At 51.6% G+C, this 21,712-nt stretch overlaps 1 protein-coding gene across 3 annotated transcripts in view; it reads left to right on the top strand.

Moving 5' to 3' along the window:
• Positions 1-21,712, top strand: part of LOC144945017 (histone-lysine N-methyltransferase MECOM-like) — a 247,443-nt gene that overhangs the window by 71,006 nt on the left and 154,725 nt on the right. The window lies entirely within an intron of this gene.

Here is a 21,712-nt window from a genome sequence, read left to right as displayed (position 1 = left end):
GTGTTTACCCATTAAACACACACACGCACACACACACACAACGCTTTAACGGACTTTGCTTTTGCGTGCGGTTTTGGCCGATTGTGTGGAGGGGATTCCAAAGTCGGGACTTCATCATCATCACCATCGGGCACGTCCTGAAAATCCGTCCGGCCGGTCCGACGGCTACACAAGGAACGAATGAAAGGAAAGAAAAGAAGAGAGGCAATAACGCAAGAGGTCTTCATGGCGACAGACAAGACGACGGAACGAGCGCGAAACAAACCGTAGCGGCCTCGTGTTGTCTGCGTTGGCATTTCAACTGGCGACGCGCCGCTGCCGGGAGAGTGTTCGCTCGCTCTCGCAGACCGCGTGAGACGGGGCAAAGATGACGACTCGGAGATCGGCGAGGATGTCCCACCGACAGGCAAAGCAGCCGCGCGGTACGCGGGCTCGACTCACAAATTGCCCACGCTCTGCGGTCCTCGATTAATGAAGACGGCCAATTGACGATTGAGGAAGTCGAAGCACCGGGAGAAGAAAAAAACGAGGCGTGCGAGGGGGCAACACTCTATCCCCACACAGACGGGGAACAGCTGGCGTACAGAATTCCTTTACCGCATTCTCCACGGAAGAGGAGCGGTCGCAATATTTCGCGCGACGATCCACCAACCCTCGGGTGTGGCCAACGTTGCTCCGATGTTGGCCCAAAGTGGCAAGGTCCAATGAGCTTCTTCTCACCGTGAGGACAGCGTATTAACTTACGGCGCCATCCGGACGAATCTCTCGAAGTTTATTTAAAATGTCAGTTTCAGCGTCGTCGCGTTTCGTAGTGTTCGTGGTATGCGTCGGTGGTTGGGCAATCCCGATTCGAGCTCGCACTGTATCGCGTAGTCGGGGTCCTGTTTCGTGAGATCAAATATTGGTTTAAGCGCAATTGTCACCGTCTATTTTTCTCAGTTGTAATTAATGAGTTAATGGTGACTGACACTTCACCAGAGCAAACAAAGATGGAGGGGACGCCACCAAATACCCTTAACCTCCTCGGAACTCCTTGTTCCCAAGGGTGGCGCGTGAATTGATGTATGCGAGTGTGTGTGTGTATGTGAGTGTGTGTATGTGAGTGTGTGTGCTCATGTGCATATGTGTTTGTGTGTGTGTGTGCGCGCAAAGGTGGCCGGGCGTGGTGCTGACCACCCACCCACTCGTGTGCCGTATCGGCCTTCATCGGCACTCGCTAACAGCACTTGCCCCTAAAAGTCTACTGAGGCTATACGGGGGATATTTATCTTCGAGTGTGCAGTGGTTAGCACACTGCGCTACGAACCCGGCCACCTTAGTTCGGTTCCTGGCCACGGCTAACATCAGTGGCGAATGATATCAGAACCAGTCCTGGGCCTCCCCTAGGTCTACTCAGCCTCAAATGAAATGAATACTTGGTGCAGTTTGTGGAAACATCAACAATGTAGAGGCGGGGGTGGTGATGGCCACATCAAGACCTTCCCGTGCCGGCATTATTGAGCGGTTGCTAACAGCACTTGTCCCACCAGTCTATTGAAGCCTTTACGGGTGTGTCCCGTGTGGCCGCGTGCAATCTGCTTGCCTTGGCCCGTCCGCCCGACGTCTCGGAATCACAGTCGAGCAAAATCACGGGCGCGCAACCCCCCCCCCCCCCCCCCGTTGGCTCGGATTTTGGGTGGCAAAGCGCCGCGTGTGTCTGAAAGCATCGCGCGCACGGGCAGCGAAGCCACCGCCCCTTGTCGTGATGACCTGGAACTTGACCCCCGTGACCTCGTTCTGGTCCAGAGATCCCATTCACGGCACGGCGGATGCCTTTGTGCGCCGTGGTTTTGGCGGTTTTGTTTTGTCCACCCCCCCTCCACCCTCCCTCATCTCCATCCCCCCCGCCCGCCCGCCCGCCCATCTCTCTCTCCCCTCCTCCCCCGGACAGCGAGCACACAATAATCACTGGTTTCTTCTTACATCCGTTCCTCGGCATGGGCACACAATAGGCGGCTGCTGCTGCGGCTTAAGCCGTGGCCGTGGCTGCTCGCGCAAAAGGAGCGAGCCAACAACAACCGGCGGCGGTGGTGGTGGCCGGAGCGACTGAAACTCAAGGCAGCAATAATAATGATCATTATTGATAGTCCGATAATACGATTGCTACTACTACCACGAGGTGCGGTAGTTGGTGGTAGTAGCGGTAGTGATACCGGTGAAGTCTGGTGAATCACGTGGTGTGATCGTGTACCCCGATGCACCAGTAGGCGTGTTAGGTTGATGCACGTGTGTGTGTGTGCACGTATGTGTGTGTGTACGTGTGTGTGTGGAGTGTCGCGGTTAGCGCGCTGCGCTACGAACCTGGCGACCCGGGTTCAATTCCCGTTCACGGCCGAAAGCAGTGACGATTATCTGAAAGGGTTCTGGGCCTCCCTTAGGTCAACTCAGCCTCAAATGAGTACCTAATGCGGTGCGTAAAAACATTGCCACTTGGGAGACAAAGGCGGCCGGGCGTGGTGCTGGCCACCCACCCCCTCGTGTGCCGTTCTGGCTAACAGCACTTGCCCCAACAGTATGTTAAGACTATGCGGGATATATTTGTCTTTATCTTTGTCAGGGGAGCGGTAGTGTAGTGGTTAGCACACTTTGTCAGATATGTAACAGCGGTGATACATTTCTGACACGGCTCCTGGCCCTCTTCCCCCTCGGGGCTGACACGGCCTCCAATGAGTACCTGCTGCAATGTGTGAACATCGCCACTAGGGAGACAAAGGCGGCTCGGCGTGGTGCTGCCCACCCAACCCCCTCGTGTACCCGGCCGGCTTTAATTGGTGCGACTCGCTAACGCACTTGCCCCAACGGTCTGTCAGGGCTATACGGGGGATCTGTGCCTTTGTTTGCACGAGTCTTGTTAATCACGAGCTCACGTCAGACCCCATCTCGTCCGACATTGAGACAAATGAGACCAATTTTCTTTGAGCAGATTCCCAAATTTCCAATTAGCTGTCTCCCACATGCATTCCTATGTGCATGGACACGAGTAACGACAAACAACACAAAACGATTCGACTTGTAACAGTCTGCTACAACAATTATAATTTGAAGGTCTTTGGTAATCCACTCGTGGATGAAGACCTCCCTGCGTTGTCGGCCATGGGGGTTGTTTGACCATACTTCACCACATTGATCCATGCGGGTTGTTGAAGGGAAGAAGGCCCTTGAGACCAGTTCTAATATTCTTAGGTTTTATTTTTTAGGTAAAGTCACGTAGGTAAAAATTTTAAATAAAAAAAAGTAAAATAAAAATAAAATAAGTTATAATATTGCTCAACACTATTGTTAGCCGTGGCCAGGAACCAAACTCACGGTAGTGGGTTCATAACGCTAGCCACTGTGGTACATCTCCACTTAATCATATCAACCTTATTCTCCAGGTTATAAGGTGCACATCCCCCCCCCCCCCCCCAGTATTTTAAAAGCACCGTTTTGGGGCGCGTCCTACTCTCCGGATGGATCTTATAATCTCAAAACTTCTGTAATAAAAAACACAACTGCCAAAGCCAGCTATGTCACATAGCGTTAAAGCAATCGTGGAGAGGTAAATGCTCCGTTTAGATTGTGTCCTGCTCGCTGCCTCATTCCTTCCCCAGCCCAAGCTTCTTGGCCATTCACCACAGCCCTGCGTTGTGGGAGATGACGATCCACACGAATACTGCACACGTGAGCGATGTCGGGAGGCATGGAGGGGGGAATAACGTCGTTACATCGGCAAAAAAAGCGATTGTTCGTTTCGGGCACACGAGGGAGAAACACAAAATAACTTTCCGACTGCACAAAGCTGGACTTTAAATTCCAATCCCACGTTGCTGTGTGATGCTTTCACCTCTTCCAACTTAATTTTTGACGCATCCACCGTTTCGACGGCGACTGTCATATGTGCATACTCGGTCGCTATTCTCACTCCTGAGTATTCGTCGCCTCGATGCTGACACTACTGCACTGTTCGCGAGCGTTGGGCTTTGAATGGACTCGTCCCCGCCATATGAACGTGGAACGTACGCCGCTGGCTTAGGTGACCGCCAGCGGCGCGGCGTTCGACGCTCGCATGCGGAGTAGCTGAGACACTTGGACTCTCTGAGCGAATTACATGAACGTCTTCATGGCAGTTTCTCTCAATAGCTGTTGTGCTCTCCCGGGTACACGCTGCTCCCCCCCCCCTCTCTCTCTGGCTCCCACGTGTGCGAGCCTTGCTACACCCTCTAAGGGATCCATCAGCAGCTTATTGATGAGTGCGGCCGGCAATCTGCAAATAAAACGTAATGGGCAGAGCGGCGCTCGCTTGGGAGCGCTCTTACTTATTTATTAAATGTGTCACATTTGCGAAACAAATGATGGCACCGCGAGAGTTATCATCTCCGCGGCTCAATAAATATTTGATCAGCCGTAATGGAAATTGTCATATCAATCTAATAGTGCAATATGTTATAAGGAGGCATCGGTATTAACCCCTTGTTAGGCGAACGCCGTCGTGCACAATCCAAGCGCACGCGCGCGAGAGAGAGAGAGAGAGGGAGGGAGAGCGGTAGACGCTATTTCCCCCACGCTTCTTACGATCCGCACGGAGCGTTCGAAGTTAATGACGGCACGGCACTATTTGGTATTAATTGTGATTTAACTCGTGACTGCGATTGCTTGGCAAAATGCATATTAGCGAGGTGTATTAGATTCAATAACTGATCACCAGCCAAAGTAATGTGTGGCAAAAAGTCGCCTATAATGCACCCAAATCTCATCCGATCTTATCAGAAGAGGAGCGGGGCTTGAGCATCGATAGCACTTGAATCAGCGAGCACGCGGTGACGAGATGTTAACTACCTCGCTCGGTATGCAGGAGGTCGTGGGTCCGATCCCGACCCTGACGGCTGCTGTATATTTGAAGTTTGCGTGTTCTCCCCGTGGTCGCGTTTGATTTTTTTCCAGGTCCTCCAATTTTTTCCCTCCACATCCGATTAGCACGGTTTACTACGTAGGGTACATCAGCGATACTACCTCACCCTAATAAGATAGAATTATCCGACGAAAACAAAATCTTGCAACGTTGGCATCGTCATTGAATTGCAAATCTCGCCACATTTTTTACATTAATTCACTCATTCAGGATTTTTCTGTTGAAGCTGTTTTTAAAGTTCCCAACCCACTACCCCCCCCCCATATTTAGTTAAGTTCCATTCCATTGGGTTTGAGGAGTGAAGTTTGAGAGAGCGATGGAGAGGGGGGGGGGGGAGCCGGGTGCGTTCCAGGATCCATCGTTCACGGAGGCGAATGTGCCACGCGGAGTGGGTTGAGCGTTAAATGAAGCCCAGCTGCTGTCATTTCATTTGTCAGCCTGATGCTGTGGCATTCCGTCAGAGGCCATAAGGAGCTGATAAACAAGACGTGAAATATGGACCATTAATTATTCAAGGGCCATCTGATTAGCCCATTAATTTTGCCGCAGTCGCAACACACAAAGGGAAAAAAGAAACATGAGAGTAGAAGAACCACCCCATCACTCCCCCAGCCAGCAGCCTCTGTTTTGTAAAAAGTGTTATTTTCGTGCAACTTGGCAGGAATAAAGCACAGCAAAGCTTGGGTGAACGTACTCTCTGTACACACGTGAAATTGATCATCATCGCCATCATCATCATCAGCAGCAGCAGTAGGATGCCATGACCGATCCACTACTGGATGTGGCCTCCCCCAAAACCGTGGGGCACCACTCACCCTCACACGATGCGCATCGATCCACCATGCGGAGGCTGAATCCGTCGGTCCGTCTCCTTGGTGGCACGACGTCGCCCCCCCCCCCCCCCCCCCCCGAAGATGGAGCGATGTATCGTGCGCCGAGCGTGTGGCGGATATTGTAACTCGTTTTAGGAATTGTGCGGAGTGTGTGTGTGGGAGGGAGGGGGGGATACAAATATACCACGAGCAGCTGAGCATTGTTCACGAGGCACGCGACCCCTTCTCTCCAGGAGCATTGCGAGTCTGGGTGAGGAGGGGGAGGTATCGACGACTCTTGTCAATTTAATTTCGCGGTCCGATAACAAGGCAGCATTTTACAGGGCAAAAGGCTCAATTTACTGCTGACGGATCGCATCAAAATAGGGCCCGTCGTGGTGGAATGTATCGATCGGTTTGATGAAGTCTCTATTACGATGTAAATTTCTCAAAGTGCTTGCAACAGATCAATATTCCGTGGTGATTTGATTTTTCTGTACGGTTATTTATTTATTTTTGCCGCTGTTCCGTTTTTGTTGTTGTTGTTGCTGCTGCGGGAATGATGTTGATATTACATCCACTTTCAAAAACTTTAGCTGCCCCCCCTCCCCCCTCTCTCTTTCCCTCCCTCCCCGGTTTATTGAGTGAGGTGTCAGAGTGAAATGAGAAGAAATGTGCACGTGACCCCGCGTGTGAATGAGTCGAGTCTCCAGACACCCATCGTGGTGGAGCGACAGCAATTGGCCAGTTTTTCACACAGGTAGAGATCGATATTTGATGGTGGAGCAAGTTTACTTTCTTGTGCGTCTACGACGCCACGCGTATTTTGTCTTATTTTCGTCTTCTTAGCCTTTTCCCCGTAAAAAAAATCGAAGCCCCCCCCCCCATCGCCATGTGAACAAAAGAAAGTTTACTTCTCTAAAGTCATTCTGTGCAAATCTTAGCACGTTATCTGCACGGTGTATTCTTTTTAGGTGTATATATTTTTTATTTTATCTGACAGTTGTTTCCATCGCATTTGTCACGATCAGAATTTATCCATCCATCCATCAATCCATCTCGTCCGTTCAAATTGCCATGATCACTCGTTCATCCTGCTGGTCGTCATCAATCGCTAAGTTGTTGCCAGCGCTGTTCTTATCTCAATATTTCAATGTCCTGCGCGTGTATAATTCATTATCATCATCATCAACGCTATCATCGTCATCATCAACGCTATCATCGTCATCATCATCATCAACGCCGTCAGCATCATCAACGCCATCATCTTCATCATCATCAACGCCATCAACGCCATCATCGTCATCATCATCAGCGGTGGCGGCGTGCGTGAAGCGGCCATCGGTGTCATCACGATTTTTGCAACGATTCCGGGCGGCGCGACGGCGGACTTTACCGAAAGAACCAAAGAGTATGGAGTCCTGCAATCACGAAAGCTTCAAATCGAGAAAAATCATCATCATCATTTGTTTCACATTAGCGTCGCATTATCCGCGTGGCGTTGTTTCGCTCGGGGTCGGTTCAAGAGCCCCTGCGTGGCTCGGCGTGGGAGGCGACAATGCCGCCTTGGCGGGGCAAGAGCTGGAGAGTCGAGGCGAGCCACTGCTCGGGCCGCTATCGTTTGGTATGTACCGCCCGTTGGCCTCGCAGCGGCGGCGAGTTTATTTCTCAGCCTTGACGTCTACATTTATTCAGACAAGGCAGCGCTTTGATGTGGTAATGGATGTCCTCTATTACCACTGATAAACTAATTAACCTGAGGCAATTTATCTCGCCGTGTTTTCTTTTAATTATCTCATTTGTCTGTCGCCATATGTAGCGAATGCTCTGTGGGCTGGCACGGGGAGCTTTATCTTGTAAATTGCCTGGGCTTGGCGTGTGTGCCGCGACGGCTCGGGGAGGAGGAGCGGGAGGGTGGGGGAGGAGAGGGGCTGGAGAGAGAATGGATTGCAGTCTCCCCCCCCATCCTCCGCCGCTGAGCTGTAACGCAGTCTCGGGATAGATAATAAATCAATTAGGTACTTGCACTACCGCCCCATTCATTTCCCTCTTGGTGATTACAGCGGCTGGGCTGCTTGCCGCTCGCCGCTGCTGCTATTCCACTCGCAGGCGGGGAGGGGGGATGGATAAATGATCAACTCTCGCAACTGGTGTACGGGGGACGCCGACGCTACCAATGCAACAATCCATGGTGCAAATATGTATAAAGGCATATCGCCATCATCACCACCACCACCACCACCGTAATCAGCGTCGTCGTCGTCGCATGCTTTCGAGTGGTTCGCGTGCACTCATCGTCAAGTCTGGAGACCAAAGTCAAATTTCTGGCCACGGTTAACATCGGTGACCAGTTCGTGCTGCCACTCACTCGCGTGCACTCGCGTGGTGAAGTATAGCATGAACATAAACAAAACACGTGACCAATTTGTCCTTGGGGAGATTTTCATCCAGCAGTGGATTGCGAATGTAGGGTTTTTAATTCGAATATCTGTGCGTTTAAACGGTTGCTGGTGGTGGGTGGGTGTGAAATTTATAGCGCGTGCCGTTATTTTTGTGTTCACTGCACTCTCTCTGTCAACTAATCACAATTAAAGTGGTCCCACGTTGTAATGCCTCTCATGGAAAGGAAGGTGAAACCAAAATAAACGCGTCGGCATCAATAAGTGTAGACGTATTTCAAAGTCACTTTCATGCGTCCAAAAATACATATTATTATACATTTTAAAACGATTCAAACGCTCCTGCCACTCGCGATTTTGTCGGGTGGAGGAGGGTGTACAACACAGACACATGCAAAGATCCCCGTATAGCTTCAGCATACTGTTGGGGCAAGTGCTGTTAGAGAGTAGCACCTTTGAAGGCCGGCACGGCACATGAGGGGGTGGGTGGCCAGCCACCACGCCCGACCGCCTTTGTCTCCCCAGTAGCTACGTTTACACATCACACCGGGTGCTCAATTGCGGCTGAGTCGACCTAGGGGAGTCCCAGGACCCGTTCAGATAATCGTCACTGGTGTTGGCCGTGAGCGGGAATCGAACTCGCGTCTCCAGGTTCGTAGCGCAGCGTAGCGCTAACCGCTACACACGCTCACTCACACTTAAGTGTCTAAAGAAAACATAATGAGGATGTTTCATTTATTTATATTTTCTCTTTCGTCGTTGTACCGAGTGGCCGCAGTGAAGTGAACTTCCATTCAGCACCCACAGGGCGAAAGCTTTTTTGCGCTTTAACATTTAATGGGACTGCACCGTCTTTTATCACAGCAGGGAATGTATCTCGTGGCCCGCTTAAACGTTTCGGCCGCCTCGATAAAGGGCCATCGCACGTGGCTGAATGTGTCACGCTCGCGTCTCAGTGTTGTTACTGTTGTAGTTGTTGTTATTGTTGTTTGTATTTTATTAGTTGTGGGATTTTGAGTTAGACGCCTTGGCGTCGCTCTCGGTACGCGGTGCAGAGCGCCGTGAGGTATTGGGCAGAAAGCGACTCGCAAATAATCCGGCTTACTGCGACAGAGATTCCTGTTTTATGATAGTAATAGCGCGCTAAAGACCGTGACGTGTGTTTTGTTTCAAGGGTGTATAGTGTCGGGGGCATTGACGATGAGTGGCAACAGTTGTTACCGCACTGCGCACTGAATTCCGGCAACATGAATTCGATTCCCGACTGAGGCTAACAGCAGCGGGCGGCGATTGATGTCTGAATGGGTTCAGGACCAGGATCGCACCGACCAGTGCGGTGAAGTATGGTCGAAAGACCTGCCAACACTCACACGCCATGGCAGGCGGGGGGAGGCTTTCATCCAGTAGTAAACTCACAGAGGGCTGTAAAAGTAGTTTACAAATATATTATATTATATTTTCCCGTAATCTACATTGTGAGAACGATGTTCTGCATCAGCGGACTGCACCTGGTCTCAATGAATGACGCCTCTCTTGCCTATCGCGTGGCGTCATAACACGTGCGAGCGATGGGCGCGCGCTGTCTGTCCACGCTCCTCCTCTTCCTCCTCGTGCAGACTGTAGCGGGCCACGGCTCGGTGAGTGGCTCGGGAGGGGGGGGGAGCACAGGAAGACCATCAAATCGCGACTCATCCTTTCCCCTCGGCGCAGAGCCTCGACTACGCACGCCGTTCAACATTGGCCCCAAGTCACAGACAGACAGATGGACGGGGCGGCGGGGGTGGTGTTCTTAGGGGGGCCTATTCATAATCAGAATATTTATTTATACTGCAGGAGGAATCCGATGAGCTATGAAGCTCTTTTTCACAGGTGTCCAGTAGGGGCACGGGGTAAGAACGTTCCAGCAACAAACAATACAACAACACGATAGGAGTGCAAAGTATAAGAAAGGTAAACAAATCGCCGAAACACAAACGAATGAAACTAAAACATCCTACCAGACAACGAACACCGAGGCATTAACTTATTTTTCAAAAATCAACCTGGCCACAAACGACAGCTCGACAAATGTGGCTTATCGTTGGGATAGTCACAGCAGTGAAATAATCCTGAATCGTCTCCACGCCTGTTTCTCAACGTGGAGGTCAACACGGCCGGTGGCAGCCCCGATCTCGTCACACCTCTGAAGCCAAGCGGTGGTCGGACCTGCTGAGAGCGGCTCGATGGACGACCGCCTGCGCCTTGCCCGCTCCCTCGCCGCCTGCGGGTGAGAGGCACTCGAAGCGCGGAGAGTGGCGGGCGGGCGGGTGGGCTGGGGGGTCTCTCCCACTTGCTCCCCCCCCCCCACCACCACCACCCCCGCCGCCGCCACCACCACCACCACCACCCCCGCCGCCGCCACCACCCCCCCCACCACCACCCCCGCCGTGGTTTAAGTTGAAATCGCGACACGAGAGCCGCGGCTCCTCGTTGGATCCAGAACGGTCCGGAATTCCGTCGCGGGAATTCGTCGCGGTGCGCAGCATCCATCGCGCCTGCAACGTCGTCTTAAAAACAGCTCTTCATAGGGCGTCAAAACTACAGGGTGCGGTGAGATAGAATCGTCACGGGTGGGCCTAACTTCGTGTCCTCTCGTGGCTGGTCGGTCAGCGCCTTACGCCGACGTGGGTTTTGATTGTCAAAAAGTAAAACCTCCCCCGCCTCCCCGCCGAGTGGAGAGCTATCGGCGTTCTGCTGCTCGCGAACGAGGCTCGCGATTCTCAGCGGACCCCCCCAACCGCCCTCCAGCAGCGAAAGTTTACGTCTCGCCGACAATGATTAACAGGAGCGCAAGACGGGAGAGGATTTATTGCGGATTTCCAAGGTTACCGGCAAATGTACGCGCACACCAGCGCGATCGTCGCGTAATCGACGGTTACCATTGCCGCGGCCGCAGAGTTTGTTGGTAGTTTATTTGATTGCAATAAACGCAGCCGTAAATCATCGAGTCGTGGGTGACATTTGTGACCGAAATGCAAACAACGCTAGCTCGGGTCCGCTTTCGCCATGCGCGATAATTATACCGCGGGTAGTTTGCCAGGTACGGGATTTTTAATCCATCACGGCGAGCGGGGCGGGAATTATTGAGAGCGGGCGGAATGGGAGAAACAAATAATGGGCCGCGTGTCGATCTGTAAATTCGCGTCTTTACTGCGGCCCAGGTCGGTGAATTCGCGTCGTCGAGCGCGCGCGTGCACCCCCTTGGCTTGAGAGCTCCCGAGGCCTCGTGGAGCACGCGGAGTTCTGAAACTCCCTGCTTTGTTAAAGCCTTGGAAGTCGACCAGGGGATGGCGATAGAGCGAGCGGATTGAATTCATCTGTGTGGAGTTTCGAGAGTAATACCCGCGGATAACGCTCAAAGCTCCGCACATGTTGATTAAACCCATGGATTGATTCCACTGAGCCCATGGATTCAATCAACATGTGTCATTCGCTGGTATGATATTTTTCTTCAGTTTGCTCCGGTTTCTTTCCACGTGCTCCTTAAATGCAAGTGTCCCAACGTCCAAATGTAGGAAGCTCGTGGAAAGGAGTCGTGAGAGTCACGGAGGCTTCACCGGATATTTTGAAAAGGCATTGCCCATATAATTATAATGCAATTTGTGCGCGAATTAAGTTCAAATGAATCTGCATCTCAAGACACTGTACGGAAACTATGTGTGTGTGCGCGCGCGCGTGCATCTATTTAATAAAATGAGATGCTCAGTCACAGGCTGAGAAAATAAGGAACGCATTGAGCCTGCATTCGAACAGAGGCACGGCGTCGACAGCACGGATGTCTGGTGGAAGGGAATTCCACACGCTGGGGGGCAGCACAGGTGGAGGAGCGGCCTCCCCTCGTGGCTGCGCGATGAGTGTTCCACATTTTGCGATGAAATGAAAAGTGAGAATATCAGGGCCGACATGGATCAAAGTTGAACAACTTGGTGAAAACTAAGTTAACGATAAATAAGCGTGTGCACTGGTATTATCCTTACAAATGGAACTCTAGGCCGAGATGCCTCGGTGATGCTTTGGCCTTGCTCTAAATCCCTTGCGAAGTAAACCGGTAACACGCGGTGCAACATTGACAGGATTTTTTTTGTAAATATATAAATGACTTTCCAGCTGTCAGCTTCACCGTGATATTAATTGCATAATTACCTCTTAATTTTGCTCGTGATTTTTACGAGGGACGGGGGTGCGGGGGGGATGAATGGGGGGAGGCGGAGGGGGGGTAAACGATCGGCTATGATGAGTAATATCCATGCTAATGGCTGTGTGAAGGTCACGATAGCAATTTTTTTTTAATACGTGACTTATTACGTAATGGAGAAACCATCTCTTATTCACAATTATAATGCTGTGTCCTCTGCACGTGCCCACCTGAGCTTGCGTGCACTTACACGCCCCTGTGTGTATGTAGTGCCATAGTATCATGACGGGGCGTGGTGCTGGCCACCCACCCCCTCGTGTGCCATGTCGGCCTTCACAGGTGCTCGCTAATGGCACTTGCCCCTACAGTCTGTTAAGGCTACACGGGGGGGGGGTCTTTGTCTCTATGCACTATGATCTGGATCACGTTGGGAGGGGTGGCGCAGTGGTTCGCGCACAGCGCCACGAACCCGGCATCCCGAGTTCGATTCCCGGCCACGGCCAAGACCACTGACGAGTATCTGAACCGGTCCTGGGCCTCCCCTAGGTCAACTCAGCCTCCAAACGAGTACCTGGTTGCGGTGTGTTAAACATCGCCACTCGGGCAGACAAAAGGCGGGGGCCGAGCGTGGTGCTGGTGGCCACCCCACCCTCTGGGTGGCCTGTGCCGACATCCATCGGTGCTGCTCCTCGCTCTCAGCACCTGCGCCTAGAGGAGCCCGTGAGCTCCCTCTAGCGAAGGCAATTCCGCCTACAAGCGGCGAAAGTCCGCTGTTGCAGGGCTGCGCTCTGGTACCGTTTAACAGGAGGGAGAAGACGCGTGATGATTTAATAGCGGGGGGGGGGGGGGGGGACGGCTGTGTTGACCTAACGGAGGCGCGCGGATCGCAGGAGCCTCCTTCCAGCCATGCTCGGAGGCGGTTCGTGAATGGTCAAGAGAGAGAGAACTGAGACGGATTGCATCTCATTCTGCTGTAAAAGCAGCCACCCCTGCTGCGAGTGTTGATGGCGTCACCGAGTATCCCATTTCCACTCGGATATAGGGGGAAGAAGAGAAAAAATGAATGATTTGAAAATAAATATATCGTCACACACGCGCGCAAAACACGGACGCACAAAGCCAAAGCTGCCCCGTATAGACAAAACATACTTTTGGGGCAAGTGCTTTTTTTAGCGATCTCCGTAAGAAGGCCGGCGCGGCACGCGAGGGGGTGGGTGGCCAGCACCACGCCTGGCCGCCTTTGTCTCCCCAGTGGCGGCGTTTACACACCGCGCCAGCTACCGTACGAGTTTAACGCTGAGCCGCTTGCTCGAAAATAACCAGAATAACAAGAATAGACAATGTTTTACATCGAATTTGATACTAAAACTCAATATTGCAAGAGCCGCGATGCACGTGAATAACATGAACACACAGAACTCACCGAACACACAGAAATCCCATAACTCACAAAACACACAGAGCAGCATACGAAGCCGCTGCCGCGACACACCCCCCCCCCTTTCTAAACCCCTCTACCCCCACCTCCACCCCCCCCTCTCTACCCCCCCCCTCTACCCCCACCTCCACCCCCCTCTACCCCCCCCTACCCCCACCTCTACCCCCCTCTCTACCCCCCTCTCTCTACCCCCACCTCTACCCCCCTCTACCCCCCCTCTCTACCCCCTCCCTACCCCCACCTCTACCCCCCTCTACCCCCCCTACCCCCACCTCTACCCCCCTCTCTACCCCCCTCTCTCTACCCCCACCTCTACCCCCCTCTACCCCCCCCTCTACCCCCCCTCTCTACCCCCACCTCTACCCCCCTCTACCCCCCTACCCCCACCTCTACCCCCCTCTCTACCCCCCTCTCTCTACCCCCCTCTACCCCCCCTCTCTACCCCCCCCTCTACCCCCACCTCTACCCCCCTCTACCCCCCTACCCCCACCTCTACCCCCCTCTCTACCCCCCTCTCTCTACCCCCCTCTACCCCCCTCTCTACCCCCACCTCTACCCCCACCTCTACCCCCACCTCTACTCCACCCTCTACCCCCCCCCCCCTCTCTACCAGCTAAGCCCGCACGCTCCTCGCCCAACAACCACAAAACCCCTCGATCCAGTAAGCCCCCCCTGCCCTCCCCTTGCCCCACTGCCCCCCCTGCCCCCCTAATCGGGTGGCACCGCCGCGCGCGGCCCCATGCGAGTGTGTGGGCATGGGGAGGGCGTGGGGAGGGCGCGGGGAGGGCGCGGGGAGGGCGCGGGGAGGGCTCGGGGAGGGCTCGGGGAGGGCGCGCGCCGTGAATTTGTATTGGGACGGCACCGGGCGCGCGTTCAAGTCCCGCACCGGGCCGGGTTCGCCCGTCAGACCTCGCGTCGAAATGATTCGTGCCCCACCTTGTCACGCGACATGCGATCGCAGCATACATCACCCTGTTACAGGGCGGCGGCGGTGGTGGCGGGGGAGGGTTGCGAAGGGAGAAAGGGGGCGGCCAGAGAGCGAGCGAGAGCGAGGGACCCCTTCTAGTCCATTAGAGAGTGAATTAAAGATGATCTAAAGAGCTATTAATCACGCTGACAAAATGTGGTGGGCAGCGTAGTGGGGCCCCCACCACCAATCACCTCCACCAGCAACCCCCCCCCCCCCCCCCCAATAACGCCACGGTGTGCTCCGAGGGGAAATCTGGAGGGTGGTACGAGAGCGAGACCCCCCCCCACTCCCCCCCGTGTGATTGGTGAGAGAGTAAACAAATAAACGAGGCAGGAGGAGGAGAGGGGGGGGGCTAATCGTCGCTACAAAACAGCCGTGCTAAGTCGTGCAAGAGAAACCAAAAATTGTGCGCACAAACAAGCATCGCCCCGAGCGCGACGAATCTCATCGCCGCCGCGCTCGTTTCAACGTTTTTGTTTATTTATCGCCATTGGCCGCGCCAAACCCCCGACGACTTGGGTTGCAAAAGGGGGTCAAGTGGTATTTCTAGGTGACAGGAGGCGCGCGCGTGTGTGTGTGTATAAATATGTCTATTCAAGGCTCGCTGCTTCAATGTACATTCATGTCTTGATAACGCTGAGCGAGCTGCGCGTCCGTTGTTTGTGCGTTTGCCATCGTTACAACGTGGGGGTTTGCCGCATTGCCTGAAGCGCTTTGCCATAGAGGCTACTCGCTAACAGCACTTGCCCCAACAATCTGTTATAAAAGGTATAGAGGGATATTTGTATCTTGTTGTTGGTATTACGTGATTAATATGGGCAGTCCCTTTTTACGGAGCGTGAAACATTCTGAATTCGAAAAATAAAGCGAAGCAACTGCCCTTGAAAAAATATAATTTAAACAAGCTAATGCTTGTTTATTTTTAGATTTATAGCGTCGTTCATGAAAATTACATCCCACAATTGTTGATTAGGACCCACAGACCAAGCCGTGGAAGATGGCCAGGCGGTGAGCCGGCGGCCCCCAACAACAATTGCTCTGCAGTTCTCTACATATCAAGATGTTTTCGGCCAATTATTGTTGCACCCGGAGAAGAATCCGCACGCGTGAGGGGGCAACACTCTATCCCGCACAGAAGGGACAGATTACACGAGTCCACACTTTGCTCTACTGATTTCTGCTGGCGAGCCAGAGTATTGCACCTCGATCGATGCTCCACAGTAAGCCAGTCATCAGTGCGTGATCCACCAACCCTGGCTGCTGCCTCCACAGTGCTGAATTTACTGGCAGCCACGTGCATAGGCACCACCGCCCGCGTAAGACGATGTTCAGGCGATGGCATAACAACGTGGAGGTGGACGAAGGTAAAGACGCAGCCTCACGATTGCTCGCTTACGCTCCAGGAAGCTGGAGTGGAGATCCTTGGTCTACTCTTCCAGTCCATTGCCACCTCTTCCACGCTGGCTAGGCGTCTTGGTAGATGTCAGAGTACCCACACTGTCACCCCCATCAAACACAGCCTGCCGATCGACTAACTGCAGAGGATTAATGAAAACCGCTGGGTTGAGAGATATGGTAGTGGGGTGGGGGGTATTGGAGTATTTAAGAAACTTGCACCATCGTTTCAACTGCCACGTCGGGAGATCATGTCAGTGGCGCCGCAAACCATTAGGCCATAAACAGATGACTACCGCAAATAATCTTACCAGAACTATAGCAATTGTAGCGAATAGTTGAGTCTATTGTAAACATTTCCTTACCTCTTTTATCCCTCCCTTCCCCGCCTCTTGTATTAAAGACACCGCGATACAAATTTGTGATTCTTTTGAAAATATCCAGCAACGTCTCTGTAACAAATTCGGATCCGCGACTCGAAGCCCCGCACGTGGCGGGGCGGTGGGGACGCGAATGTTCGTCCCCGACCGCCCTCGCGCAAAAGCGAGAACACTGCGGCTCGGAGGGCTTGCAAAGAAGGTGGCAGTGGGTGACGATGGTGGTGGTGGTGGTGATACAGCGCTGCACAAAGAACGCACATCTCAACCTGAAATCCCCGGCTCTCCCCCCCCCCCTTCTCCTCCTCCCAGTGTGGGTTAATATTGATTATTAATATTATTCATCATCTTTCAGAAACGTCTATTAGCTTCCAGGGCCCCATGGGTGACGTTCGCTTGAAAGGTGTAATGAATAGATGTCTAGTGGCGGCATCCTTCGGGAAGGCTTGAGCACGGGGAGGGGATGAGAGAGAATTGTGGGGGGGGGGGGATGGGGGGAGAGGAGGGCTGGCGGAGAAAGAGAGCGAGAGAGAAGGGGGAGAGAGACGTTGACTTTTAAAACCAATTTTATTGCTGCCACCAGCAATAGCTCTGGAGCCGCTTTCGATGCGGGGTCAGCGCCGTCGAGTCGAGCAACGTCGCGATTGCAAGCGGCGGCACGTGCGCCACACCGCCACGCGCAATGCAAGCACCGCGTAGAGTTGACTGGTCACAACGTGAAAGTCAGTGCGCCGTTTGTGTTGGTGTAGACGGCTTCGGCAGTGTGCTTACCGGTGGCCCTGGCGTGGATTGTGCACGGGCCCTGCTTTGTGGAGCGGCTTTCTTTTTGTTGTTGGGCGAGCCGGAGTGGGCAGCGTCCGAAGGGCCTCGCTGGTCGGGCGGCAGCAGCGGCGCGTGGAACAATGAGGGAGGGAGGGAGGGGAGGGGAGTGGATTGTAACCAACGGTGAACACGACAATGGCACCTCGTAAATTGTGTTTTTATGAACTCGCCATCGTGCTACGGTATGATTGTTTAATAGACTCGTCAACACCGCTATTCCCAAAGCAATTGGACGTTTGTACAAACCTTATTGTATAAAGAACAATGTTCTGCTAAGTTTGGGAAAAAATCAATGCATTATTTGTATTGTATGTTTACATAATAATAATAATTATAATAACTAAGCCAATATACTGCTGGATGAAGGCGCCGCCTTATCGTATTTGGTCATAGGTGGTTGCTTGACCATGACCTCGTCACGTTGCTTTCTTGTAGATTGAAGGGTTTGCCCAAGATCCGTTCAGGTATCACTCACCGCTGACGTTAGCCATGGCGGGGAATTGAACTCAGGTCGCCACGTTCATAAAACAGTGTGCAGACCGTCAATTTCCCGTCCAACGCCCTGTTCTGCTATGTGACACAATCACACTCGGACCAAGCATTAACATTGCTGATTAAACATTGCGTGGACGTCTGTGAGTAATTGCCAATGATTTTAATAAGAACCATAGACATCACAAAAAACAAAAATTCTTTTTACGATATTGGTAACAAGAAAATCTGTATGTTGAACCTATTTTGCACCGTACGTTTCCAACCTTGGTAATTGGAGGTGCATGGGAAGGACAACAAACTAAACACAAAACGCAGTTATAAAGAAATGAGGTTTAAATCTAGATTTAAAATCGCACAGCTCCAGTGGCTTCCTAATATCGGAAAGAAGAACGTTCCAGACGGCCGGAAGAAGTGCATCTGAAAGCTCGCGATGAGGTGGCCGTCTTTGCTCGATAGCCGACCAAAAGCCCCTGCGAGGATGTGCGGGGTTCGCGTGATGGTTTATGTATTATTCGGTTTACTAATACAGACTTTAAAATGCCATTGATGACCTCATTCGCCACCTTACTAAGTAAAGCACTATGTGCGCATATCAGGCAAACGTCAAATTTCCTCCTCGATATGTCATCCAGTTTAACACCATCTTTGTATGACCAACCCCATGTCCTAGTCTCTTCTAATTTAATCTAAACTACAATATGTAATATTTTATTTAATCAGGTAAGGTCCACTGAGCTATATAGCTATTTTTCAGAAGCGACCTGGCCACAAATGATAGCTCAATGAAGTGGCTTATCACGTGCATATTTATAGCAGCCACATACTCTAAAACGCGCGCTTATACATGTAGAGGAGAAAAAGCAGAGGATCCTGAAAAAAACGCACGCGACCACGGGGAGAGACACGCCAACTTCAAATATACAGGTTTCAGGGTCGGGATTGAACCCACGACCTCCTGTATACTAGGCGAGGTAGTTAACATCTCGCCACAGTGGAGGCCATTCAAAAGAGTTCACTCACACGAGGCACAGCTTGGCACAGCAACGTGGCTATTATTGTCATTCTTTGTTAGTGATACAAGTGATACAATGTTTGTATGTTCAACTTCTTTTGCACCGTGCTAATCGGCGGTGTAATTATAATAAAAAAAAAATCGTAATAATTATTTTATATTAAAACAAATTACAGCCCTTTGTCAATCCACTCCTGGATGAAATCTTCCTCGAGTAGGTAATTGGGATTGTTTGACCATACTTCACCACCCTGGGTCAGTAGGGGCCAGGGAGGCAGGACTGGTTAAAACATCGCTTACGTTATCTACTGGCCAGGACTCTAACTCGGGCTCGCATACGGTCGTGGGGCAGTATGCTAACCACTGCACCACCGTTCTCCCACCCCTGACCCCCCCCCCCACCCACCGATCGTAAGTGAATAACGTTTGAAACATTTATTTTGATTCTCGTCGTAGTGCGTTTCAGCCGAACGTTGAAACTTTAACTTAATTTGCTTTTATCAAGAACATTCACTTTGAAACTTCTCGTTTTTTTCCCCTCCGATGCACGCCGCTCTTACCCCAACCATAACGGCTCACCCCATGTGGATCTTGTCAGATGCTCGCTGCTCGGCTTGATGGCAGGGGCTGAGAAGTCTGCAAAGATGGACCGCCGACTTTGCTCATAGCGGGGGGGGAGATCGTGAATTGATGGGGGGGGGGGGGTATAGATCTGCGTCTTTCTCACTTGTCACGTTAATTGTTCCACGGGGTTTTTTTTTTTTCCCCGGCTCGCAAAGACCTGCACTTTCCCGCACGCTGTGCGTCTCTCTGGCACAGGCAGCACCCCCGTCGCGCCACGTCTCGTCCCCCCCGCCCCCGGCGTGTCAGCCGGAGATCTTAATCTGTTCGTTGTCGTCTTGAGGCCCCGACGATCCCTGACACCGCCGGGCTGGATGGGGGCCTAGCGGGAGGGCCACGTAGCAGCAGCAGCAGCAGCCAAAAAGTAAAAAAAGAAAACCTCGTCCCAGCCAGCGATCAACAGTAGGCCGCTCTCGCCAGCGCGCCCATCAATATTTCACCGAGCGGGAGAGAAACGAGGGCTTTCTATTTTTTAGTCGTCTCGTCAATTTGCCTTTTTTTTTCTTCACATACCTGTTCGAGTAAGTTGTGCTCCGAGTGGGTGGGGGGGGAGGAATCTAGAGCAGGGCCGTGGATTTGTAACAAAAGTAGTGCGTTTCCAACAATCAGCGGCTTAATTGAAGTTAAATGGACGCAGCACTTTAAGATATTTGCATAATTGGCTTCGTTGAAATGGAATAAATATTTGTAATTTCCAATTTACCCTCTGAGATTGCTGTAACAAGCCTGTCCAGTAGGAGGTTGCAGTTGAAAGGGAGACGGAATGATTCCGTCTGCCAACCTCTGACAAATGACTCCCCTGGTCCTTCTTTGGACCAACAATGATTCGTTGCTCCGACAGTCGCGTGGCAAACGCTAACGGTGACTTTTCTTGCAGCGTTTCACTTCTAGGTCACGTATATTTATGATGGCCAAGGGTCACCGTGGCAGCTGCTTATGAGAGGAATGTCATTTTAAGGAGGGCATTATTGTATGTTATCGTTTTGAACAACAACAACAGAACCAGTGTGGTATGAAATGTCTATGGAATATGAGACGAGATATGATGTGTGTCTATTAAACGCGAAGACTATTGAGCGTTTTAGAGGTGAGCATTACCCATGGTGAGTTGGGGCGCTACGGTGGTGACGTTATCTCCCTCACCTGGTATACAAAAGGTCGTCGGTTCGATCCCAATCCTGATGCCTGCATATTTGGAGTGTGCGTGTCTCTCTCCCCGTGGTCGTATGGATTTTTTTTCCGGGTCCTCCGGTTTTTTTTTACCTTCACATTTAGAATCAACATCACGCGTTTTAGAGTATTTGGTTGCTATAAATGTCCACATGATGATAAGCCAATTCATTGCACTATCATTTGTGGCCAGGTTTCTTCTGAAAAGAGCTACATAGCTCAGTGGGCCTTACCAGGTAAAACAAATATAAAATAGTTTTAGTTGAGTAACATTTTCCACCCCACGTGGCCCCAGCAACCCCCGTCGGCTTCACGGTTTATCTGCTCCTCTCGTCCGTATTTTCCGCTTGCCCTAACCGCTTCGTACGTTTCCGTATAAACGTTTTGCTTGATGTCTTTTGTTTTAATAATTCAACATTATTTCCCGGTGAGACTTAAAAGCTTCCTTCTCGCCCCCCCCCCCATCCACCTCCCCCCAAGAGAAACCACGTGTCAAACTTTATAACGGCATCAAAACCCAAAGAAAAAAATTAATACGCAACGCAGAATATAATGAAGATGATCGCACACGTGTGAAATGAGGCAACGACTGAGCGGTGCGATTCCCAACGAGAGATATTCACAAAGGGATGCATTCAACGCAGTCATAGGCAGGCATCTGAGAAATGTAAAAAAATAATGTAACGAATATGTTTGTGAAATTGTCAGCCATGTTGCATTTATGAATCCACACCATTTTGATTCACATCACGACAATTCTGAGCGTCGTTGTGGAGAATAATCTGAAGACTACCTCTCGATCCCATCTGTCCCTTTACGCAAATATATATATATATATACAATTATTATTTTACACATTCCATCAGCACAAGTAAAACTCTGGGCCAATGTTTATAGTTATTATCTTTAACAAGTATAGGTTGAGGCTGGTGATTTGTGCTTCTTGCACCCATTAACCTGCTCAACACAGACAGTGACTCCCTCTGTTTATGGTATAAATCATTATTGAGAATTCCTGGTAACAGGGCACCCCCATTCTGCTCTGCTGCCCCAATGTTCGGGAACTGCCTTCCCATAACCACCCATGCTCTCGACTCCCT

This window comes from Lampetra fluviatilis, chromosome 36 (genome assembly GCF_964198595.1).
Source record: "Lampetra fluviatilis chromosome 36, kcLamFluv1.1, whole genome shotgun sequence".
Lineage (NCBI taxonomy): Eukaryota > Metazoa > Chordata > Hyperoartia > Petromyzontiformes > Petromyzontidae > Lampetra > Lampetra fluviatilis.
The sequence above is the reverse complement of the archived record's forward strand: the minus strand, read 5'-3'. Positions and strand labels throughout refer to the sequence as shown.